The sequence below is a fragment of the Apodemus sylvaticus genome, chromosome 10 (assembly GCF_947179515.1).
Source record: "Apodemus sylvaticus chromosome 10, mApoSyl1.1, whole genome shotgun sequence".
Lineage (NCBI taxonomy): Eukaryota > Metazoa > Chordata > Mammalia > Rodentia > Muridae > Apodemus > Apodemus sylvaticus.
This window is the reverse complement of record NC_067481.1, coordinates 39,828,428-39,838,771: the sequence shown is the minus strand read 5'-3', so window position 1 is coordinate 39,838,771 and position 10,344 is coordinate 39,828,428.

Sequence of the window (10,344 nt, the reverse complement as noted above, 5' to 3'; positions counted from 1 at the left end):
AATGACCTTCAGGATAATATGGTCCCATACAGTAAGTATGCTGTTTGACCAACCACCTTTTGTGTATTTTAGGTTATGCATATAATTTAGATGGTTTGAGAGATTTTTAAAATCTATTTATTAATGTCAAACATTTGTTAAAATAATTTCTGGCCAATTAATTGTTTACATTTAGATATTGTGCTTTGGACCACATAATAATTTAGTAAAGTTATTTCCATCCAAAATGTTGGGTTATATAAGAAAGAAAGCACTCCACATTACTTATATTTGATGTGGGATAAATTAAAAGATGCAGAGTTTGGTTCTAGTGGTATTTGTTTAATTGTGAGGTTTTAACCAGGCTTGGTCGCACAGTTCTGCTATCCCAGCACCCTGGAGACCGAGGCAGAAGAAGAACTTGAGGGCAGCCTGGGTTATACAGCAAAACCCTGCCTCAGAAAACTGAAGGAACGCTGGGTGCGGTCCACACCTGTAATCCCTGTACTGAGGACTCAAGGCAGGAGGCCCGGGGTTTGTAAGTCTGTCCTTGGCGGCCTAGTTCCCGCCTGAGCTACGTGAGGACAGTCTGTCAAACAAACAACAGGAGCTGGGGAGTTGGCTCCATGGTAAACGTACTTGTGCAGGTGTGAGGAATGTAGTTTGAATCCTCAGAAGCCACCAAAAAGCCAGGCGGCCACCATATGAGCAAATATAGCAAGCTTTCGGTTCAGTTGAGAGACCCACCTCAGCGAATATAAGGCAGAGGGAGACCAATGGAGAATGAATCCCGACAACCACCTCAGACACAGAGAGACAGACAGACAGACAGACAGACAGAGGAGAAATACAGCCGAAACCAAAGTTGTCATTTAGCTTGAAGTACACACTTAGGCACTTAAGGGCATCTTCGGTTTTTCACCTTTGCCCCTAATTTCCATCTTTTTTTTCCTTTTCTATCATGGTTCAGAAACTGCCGTGTGGACAGTGACTGGGGAACATCTCACACTGACTAAAGTCTTCATGTTCCAATGGTAGAGGGCTAGCCTGTCTAAAGGGGTCCGCCTGTGCAGTGAGGGGCCCACACAGAACATTGTGTCAACTTGCATTTCTTCAGTGGTGATTCTGAAATGGAGGGCGCAGGGGTGAAGCTGACCTGCATGGCGTCCTCGCCCCGTGGGGTGTCCCCTCCTCTGCAGCCTCAGCTGCTGGCTCCTGTCACACACATCCCTGGGCCAGAGAAGCTGACAGGCTGTGGTTCTTCTTGAGAATACTTGGGAGGCGGGATCTTATGGTGCATTTGGGGTCTGCTCCTGTCCTTTGCCTTGAATAAAACCTCACATCCCTTTGTAACCTTTGGTTTCTGGGTCTCAAATGTGGATGTCAGGGTTCACCTAAAGGGGAAAATATCGAAGCACCTCTAGATACTGCAGGTGTCCCGGTCCCCATTTCTGTCTTCAGGGGACAGGTCTTCATTGAGGTGTCCTGGGCCTTGCTTCTCTCAGGCTGCCCGGTACGGGAGCAGCCAGCAGGGCACACTGGCACACAGACTGGCACACAGACTGCATCTGTAGATACGCTGTGATACAGAGAACAGGAAAGGCATTGGATAGCATGGCCCTAAACTCCACTCTGGTGTAGCTCAGAGCTTGCCTACCCTGCCCTGTGCAGAAAACCAGGAAATGAACTCAGAAAAATAATAACTATATAAAGAGCCTATAAGGCAGTTGGCTAAAAAGTAAAAAAAAAAAAATGCCCAAATCGGTAGCCTTTCCATGTAATAACCAACCAACAGTAATCAATTTGGTTTTTTATATTAACATCCACAGTGGCAACATAAATAATAGAATACACAGGAATAAATACAGTGAAAGTCTCTGCACGTATTTTATGATAGAAATAAAAATTTTTACTTAAAGTCATAAAAAAGACACAAAAGGAGAAAATAAATTCATGTTCCTAGGCTGAAAAATAGTATAAAAACTATATACATATTTTTGTTATAATCAAAATTACATTTTGTGTGTGCATATGTTTGTGTAGTGGTGGTAATGGAGTGTGTGTGCCTGTGTGGGTGTGTGGTAGTTGTGCATGTGTGTGTGCACATGTGTATGTGTGTCTTTGTGCATGTGTGTGGTAGCTGTGCATCCGTGGGTGTGTGCCTGTGTGTGTGCACATGTGTATGTGTGTCTTTGTGCATGTGTGTGGTAGCTGTGCATCCGTGGGTGTGTGCCTGTGTGTGTGCACATGTGTATGTGTGTCTTTGTGCATGTGTGTGGTAGCTGTGCATCCGTGGATGTGTGCCTGTATGTGTGCACATGTGTGTGTGTGTGTGTGCATATGTGTGTGTCTTTGTGCATGTGTGTGGTAGCTGTGTATCCGTGGATGTGTGCCTGCAGAGTTCATTCAGAGAAGGGCATCGTATCGCTGTTCTTCTCTTGCTTGCTGCATTATTCCTTTGAGACTGAGTCTGTTGCTGACCTGGAGCTAGGCTGGCTGTCAGCAAACCCCAGTGGTCTATCCCTTCTCCACTTGGCATAGCTCTGGGGTTGCATGCACGTTATCATACCCAGCTGTTTTATGTGGGTCCTGGGGATCTGAACTCGGGTCCTCAAGATCACATAGGAAGTGTTATTACTCACTGAGCTGTCTCCCCACCACCAATTTTTTTTTTTTTTTTACCATTTCACTTTTTGTGTGTGGGTGTTCTGCCTATCTGTATGCCTGTGACCAGTATTGCAGTACCTTCAGAGGCCAGAAGAGGGCACCCACACACCCCATTGCAAGGGCTTGTGAACTGCTTTGAATGAGTTCGGAATTAAACCTGGGTCTTCTGCAAGAGCAACAAGTGCTTTTAACCACGAAGCCATCTCTTCCTGCCCCAAAACCTGTATTCCCCACCAACCCTCATCACTAAGTACCCATAGTCAGCAATGCATCAGGAAAACAGGACTAAATATTCTTGACTAAATTAAAGCAATTCATTGACAATGAATCACTGGTACAAAACAGAGGAGTTATAACTTACACTTCATTATAGCGGCAGTCAGTAACACTGGCTGCATTTTATTTTCCAAATACTCCCAGGCTCTCATATGCTTTACCCTAATTTATTTCAAACTCTTAGGCAACCTAGAAATAGGAAATGATATGATTTTTACATGTGCTTACTACTTAATATTTCATCTCATTGGTTCTTTTTTATCTATTTAGCAAACTTTTTAAAAAGTAGCAAGGTCTTGGATATATACCAAACTGCAGTTGAACTTCTGCAGTTTGGTATAATGGCCAGCAGGTGGAGACAGAGATCACAAAGTTATTTAGACTGGACATGAGTATTGGGGTAGGGAGAAGTGGGGAGGGGCTGGGTACCCAGTTCTCATTAGAAACAAGGGTGCAGAGCAGACTTAGCGTTGAAGTCACCTGGGACAACTGCAATGCCTTGTGACAGCTCACAGATTCTGAGTCGAGTGGTCTGAGGTATGTTGCCTTTATATTGACTGTATTAGTGTCTCTACTTGCAGCAAAGTCTAAGACTTCAGAACATGCCACAAGGGAGGGTTGGTGTGTTACAGAATCTTCTGGAGAATTTATGAACCCCTGATGTAGTCTTTGTTCTGGAAAATCAGCATATTCTTTGATGACAATATCTTAAACCTGAGTTAACAGTCTAATCAGGCTAGGTGTGTGACTAGCGTCTTTCACCCCAGCACTCAGAAGGCAGAGGCAGGCAGATCTCTGAATTCAAGACCAGTCAGTTCTACATAACAAGTCTCAGCCATCCAAGGCTACATAGTGAGACCCTGTGTGTAAATAAATAAATAAATAAATAAGAATTTTGTTAACAAAAAGAGAGAGAGAATAAAACAATATAGTTAGTACTGACCTCGTTCTCACAAGATCCCAGTCTAGAACAGTAACTACAGGAGCCATATGTTTCAAAGTTTTGCTTTGCAGTGCTGCAAGCAGGAGCTGGGGGTCTTCTACCTCTGATCCATCTCCCCAGCCCCGGACACCATCAGATGGGGAATTTTTGATAAGGAGACTGTTAACTACCAGCTCTATTTTCCTCTGGCAATGGCGGCACAAGCAGCCTGGCCACCCTGGGCCACCTGTGGCACCCAGACATTTTCCTCCCCTGAGCCAGAAGAGCTCCTTTCGGTGCCAAGGGGTTTATAAAATCGTGTTCGTCGCCCTGTGACAGCGTGTGAAGGGAAAGCCCAGTGTAGTCCCAGTCTGCATGGGCTCTGCTCTCCAACGCTTGCCTTCACGTCTTTAGATGAAAGTGTGTCCATTACTTTTATATTACATCCATTATAAGTCAATTTGTAAATAATATCTATTGCCTTCCATGTTTCATAAGTAATGAATCTTTGCAGAAATGAGAAATTAAGAAAGATGTGGGTAGAAATAACATCACTACTGACATAGAAAGGACATTACTACTGACATTTTGATGCATTTTGTTACAGGCTTTTTTTTGAAGACGTGTACATATGTGAATCTACACTCTACATGTGGACTCATAGTCCAAACGTGTGTGTGCACGTGCACATGATACTGTATACACCCTGGGTGACTGAGCTCTAGAACTGAGGCTTTGCTTTATATTGTTTGCAGTAGGATGTTTTGCCTACCAGGTGGTGACCATTGGCAATTCTTCTAATTAAAGACTAGTTTGTAGTCCGCACGCAGTGTCTTAACCAGCTTCCTGTTGTGGGATGATGTTTTCTAACCTCGGAGTGATTTACACATAACTCTGGTTTGTGGGGTTTTTTAGGGAGGGGTTTTGGTAGAATTTGATTTTTTTTATTTTTTGCCTGTTTGTTTCATGTGTGTATATACTTTTCTGTTTGTATGTGCACATGTGTGCCGATACCCGAGGCCAGAAGAGGGCATTGGATGCCCTGAAGCTGGGGATAGCATTGGGAGCCATCGGATGTGGGTGCTGGAAACCAGGCCCAAGTTCTCCGTGAGAACAGCAAATGTTCTTAAGTGCTGAGCCTCCTCTCTAGCTCCAGTATTTTGTTTTCTTGTTTTTTGTTTGGTTTTAGGGAGTAGGTTTTGTTTTGCGACAAGCTGTCACCATATGCAGAGGAACTGGAGTGACATTCTCAACCCTCCTACCTTAGCCTCCCCAGTACTGGGATCACAGGCTCCACACCCAGCGTGTAACTCTTCAGTAGATGTTTGGATCTTTCAGTAACAATGGTGCCAAGCAGGGACTTTACCGATTGTCCCTGGTGTTCAAACCATCCTGCAGCCTCTGGAATCTCACTTGTTCCTAGGTTACAGCTTTATCCTCCTGGAGCCTTTTCCACTTTGGCACCATTTTGAATGAAAGTAACCTGAGGTAATTCCACCGAATGATCGGCATTGGCTTGACAGCTTGCACTTCCCGATGGAGAGGAAAACTCTTGCTCCCCCAGTTCCCATCTTCCAGAACATGCTCTACCACACACGCTGGTGTGTCCACCTGCCTGTTGATCTGTTGCTCTCTGCTGGATATGTCACTTCCTGTCCTGTTGGCCTTTCCCCGCCTGAACGGGTCCTGGCAAGAGTCTGTTGAGTGAATTGGAAAGGTATGAAACACCCCCCTTGTATCGATGAGCACTGAGGCCTTGTAGGGGAGATGGGGGCCCCCATGACCAGCTCACCAAGGGGACGGCGGGAATGGAACTCAGGTCTTGGAGAGTTCTTTATCCCATACTGTCTCATACACGACTCTGCAACCGTGCCTGTGTGAAACCCAGATGTGGGGGATTTAACATTTAAAGAATACTATTTCAAGCTTTGGGCTTTATTTTTGCTTTTATCACATTTGAAATCCCAAATATGACTTTTCCTATCACTCAGGTCCCAAGATAAAACTGTCATAAAGGTTTGTACTGAGACAAAGACAGTGTAGTGGACCACAGCCTTGTCAGTCATCAATGAGAGGGGGACAATCTCTCCCTCTCACCCTCGCCCTCTCTCTCTCTCTCTCTCTCTCTCTCTCTCTCTCTCACACACACACACACACACACATTTTATTCTGTGTGTGTGGGTGTTTTGCCCACATGCAGTGCATGCAGAGGCCGGAAGAGGGCATTGGATCTCCTGGAACTGGAGTTACAGGTGGTCGTAAGCTGCCATGTGGGAGCTGGGATTCGAACCCAGACCCTCAGAGATTGATGGTGAGACAAGGGACAGGTAGCCTTCCACTCTCCCCTGGCTCTCTGAATGGAGACTTGTGGCCTGTATCTTCAGGTTGGAGCTTTCGCCCTGAACTTCAAGGACTGTCCTACCCCGACTTTGCAACTCATGCTTGGTACTGGTGCTAATGGCTAGAGCAGTGACGGACACACACTCCAGCCTGGGGAAACGCTGGTAGGTGTCTCTGTGGCAGGAAAATGAAGTACAACTCTCAGCCAAGGGAGTGCCTGCCCCACCCTTCCATTATCACAGAGACTTGGGGCGGCTGGCTAGGCCACGCCCATGGCCCCCCTCCTTCCTGAGCAGTAGACACTCAGCTTCCTTCATCCCTTCATTTACCACCCCACCCCCAACTCACAGCAAGAGTAACCTACTAAAAAACCAGGCAGGTCCAAGTTTTGCAGATTCAAAGGTCCAAGCCAGGAGGCACTCCCAGAGGAGTGTGGTGAGGGCTGGACCGAGGCCAGCACAGGACCAGAGAGGAAAGCCAGCCAGGCAGTTCTTCCTACCTAGGGTAGAAAGGGAGGAACTCACATCCGAGGAGGGAGTGACCTACCCCAAGGCAGGGAGGTTTGAGCAAGCAACTAACCCTCCGCTGGGTTAGTTGGTGACACTCAACATGTCGAGCCGGTAGAGAGGCAGGGGCTGTGTCAGAGAGGCCTTCTAGACTTGTAAGTATCTCATTTAGGGAGCACTCAGGTAGCAGGTGGAGCACGAACAGAAGGGAGGAGGTGAGGGTTCTCAGCCATGGCTTCATTGTAGTTGCTGCACGTGTAGCCTGAGCCCTGGGATATTGAAACTCCCTTCCTTGTGACTGAGGTGTCGGTCATCGAGGGCTCCCCCTTGGGAGGCACAGGAGCCTCCCGGGTGTGAGGTGTGGAGGTTAGGTAAACCCAAAGGCAGCGTGGACTGAAGCTCCGCCCTTGGCTGCCTGTGGAGCCTGTGGAGCCATGACACAAGGAAAGAAAGCGCGGGGTGTGAATCCACAAAGCTAGGGAGAAAGCAGCTGGCAGACCCTCCAGAGTGCCCATAGTCACCATGTGACTCAGCAACTCCAGGTGACACCCCAAACAAATGATGTGACCAAGGCCTGCAGTGCCCACAGCGGCAGCATACAGGATAGCCCCAAACTAGCAACAACTGCTCAGCTGGAGGCTGGAGAGCGGCACGTGGTGTGTCTGCTCGATGGAATAGTACTAGGCTGTAGAAAAGGTGAAAGATCAACGTACTCCGCATCGTGGGTGAGCCTTTAAATGCTATGCTAAGTCAAAGAAGCCAGCCACAAATACTGTAGGTTTTCATTTACATGGGCTGTCCAGAATTGGCAAACCCCACAGTCAGAGACATTTAAGTGTTTGCCTGAGCCTAGGGGGGCAGGTGTTGGGGATAATAAGGGAAAGTACCTGAGCTGGGTTCCCAGGACCCATGTCCAGTGGCTCCCAGCCACCTGTCACTCCAGGGGATCCAGCGCCCTCTACTGGACTGGGAGGGCAACTGCACTCACATGACACAAGCTCCGGAACAGTAGGATTTTCGCTCAGTTATTCATTCATCCACTCACTGGAGAAGATACCTGGAGAATTTATCAAATATAGTGTAAGAATCAGGCAGAAGAAAATATCAGGGAACAAGAGGAAAAAGTCTTCCCTGCAGATGTCACACTTGATCAGGATGGTAAGCTAATACAGTCAGTGACCTGGGGTCTCGGGGGTCAGAGGCAAGGAAAAGCCGATCGTGGCAGGATAGAAAGCTCTGAGCAGATTGTAGCTTGGCATGAGGTACGAGGGGAGTTCTTCCTGGGAAGATGACCTTTGAGCAGAGGCAGGCTGGAGGTGAACTTTGGGGTGCCTGCAGAAGATCTGTACAGGCAAGCGGCACGTAGGGCGCACGGGCTCTCATAGAAGGGCAGAAGGCAGCAGCAGAACGGCAGGTGGGACCAGGAGGAGGGTGAGCGGGGTAACTGGTGTGTGGGACCCTCCTGGCCTTGTCCACCACCGTGAAGAGGAGGAGCATAGGGACCACGAGGGGGGCGGAGGTGAGGCTTGAGCAGAGCTTTGCTGTGACCGGAAGACACTCCTTATGGAAGGTCCCCTCTGAGTCAAGGTTTTCAGCCATAGCACTGTTAATTCCTGGGACGGGCTGGTTCCTTGTGGTTCCTTGTGGGATATTTGTCAGAATCTCAAACCTCTTACCAGATGGCAGAAAGAGTCCCTCCCCCTGACTATGACAACCCAACGTATCTCATGCTTTGGAAAATGGGCCCTGGAGGCTAAGAAACCCAAAGTGGAGAAGTACTACTCTTCTCTGAGCCCTCGCTTGTAGGTGGCATGGGTCCAGGGCGCTCTGGTTCTGAAAGGCTGGATTTGGGGTGGTCATGAGATCTATAGGATAACATGTCTCTCAAGCATGAGACAACATCCACCCTGGAATGAGTGTCACAAATAAAATAAAATAAAATAAAAAATAAAAGCAATGCCATAATGCTTGGTTACCCTTAATGCCTTGAACAAGGATGATGTGTAAGGTGCCAGAGAAGGTACCAGAAGAGTCTCTTGAGCTTTTGGCCCCACCTCACAAACCTAGCAAGGTGAGAGTATAGGGAAGGGAGAGGTAAGGGGCTGGAGAAAAGGGAGAGTGAATCCTAGTTGTCTAGGAGGGAAGCTCATCGATTCTTGAGGCATTTCGTGAGTATCTTCTATACGTGAGGCAGTTTCGCTAACATCCTGTCAGCTGAGAACAATATTTAACAGTGAGGCAAATGCTATCCTTCCTGTTTTGTGACTCACAGATTACGAAACTTCTGAGTAACAGTCTCAGATCACGGTTGGGACACATGCGCCTTCATGTCAATGCCCGATGCTGGCTCCTTGAAGTGTCTAAGTGTGGCTTATGCTAGCATTGAAGGCAGAGTTGGTTGAAGTGGGGTTGGGAAATGGAGCAGATGATACAGCGGCTCGAATGTGGCTTGGATGGGGAGTACATTACAGGGATTTGGGACAGGGCTATTTCTTAAAGTGTAGGGCTTGTTAATATCAGTTTTACTTGAGGGAGGGAAAGCTTAAAAGTATGCTTGCGCAGGTCAAAGGACAAGGTATAGGGGATAGTTCTCTCCTACTGTGTGGATCTCAAGATCAAACTCAGGTCATCAGGCTTGGCACGGTTTACCCACAAACTTTTCCAAGCTACACTCTCAAACACACATACACACACACACACTGTCTCTGTGTGTGTGTGTGTTCTCTCTCTCTCTCTGTGTGTGTGTGTGTGTGTGTGTCTGTCTCTGTCTCTGTCTCTCTCTCTCTCTGTGTGTGTGTGTGTGTGTGTGTGTGTGTGTGTGTGTGTGTGTGTGGCCTGTGTAATAGTACTCTCTGTAACACAGGGCAGGGATGATGCTTGATGCTTGCGGGTCTGATATGCTACCAGCTAGTGTGAGCTCTATTTGAACTGTCCCCCTAAGCCAGGATGCTTTTCCGAACCTTCCCTCAATCAGCTGACACAGAATCACCTTGGACCGTGACAGGTGCTTTTCCAGAAGTCTCTCCCAGAATGGGCCTGATGCCATAGACACTCTCCAAGCTGTAACAGGAGACATGCTAGGACTTCTGAGGTGATTAGGTTTGAGTTGTTGCTTTGTTTTATGTTGTTTTGCTTTGTGCAGGAGATGGTGAAGGTGATGGACAGAGTCTGAGTGATTTCCAGCACCAGACTCATTTGCATACAGAATGCATCCTGCTACGACCTTCAGATCTGAAGAAACTCAGGTTCCATCCTTCTGCAAAAAGCCTGCCAGCATCCCAATGCAAAAAAAAAAAAAAAAACACAAAAAACCAAAAAACCAAAAAAAAAAAAAAAAACCAAAACAACAACAACAAAAACCGTTGTCCATCATTCTCCAAGAATGGAGACCAAAACACATGGGTGAACACACACTTCATTCATTGAATTTGACAAGATGAAATCAAAGATAGACCAGCAGCCGGGGTTAAAGTCTTTACAGGTTTCTCTGCTTTAAAAATGTTAGAACGGTTTAGTAAAAGAAAACTTTTAAATTACCAGGCATGGTAGTGCACACCTTTAATCCCAGCACTCTGTAGGCAGGGGCAGGAAGAATCTCTGTTAGTTCAAGGCTAGCCTGATTTACATAGAGAGTCCCAGGATGGCCAGGACTAT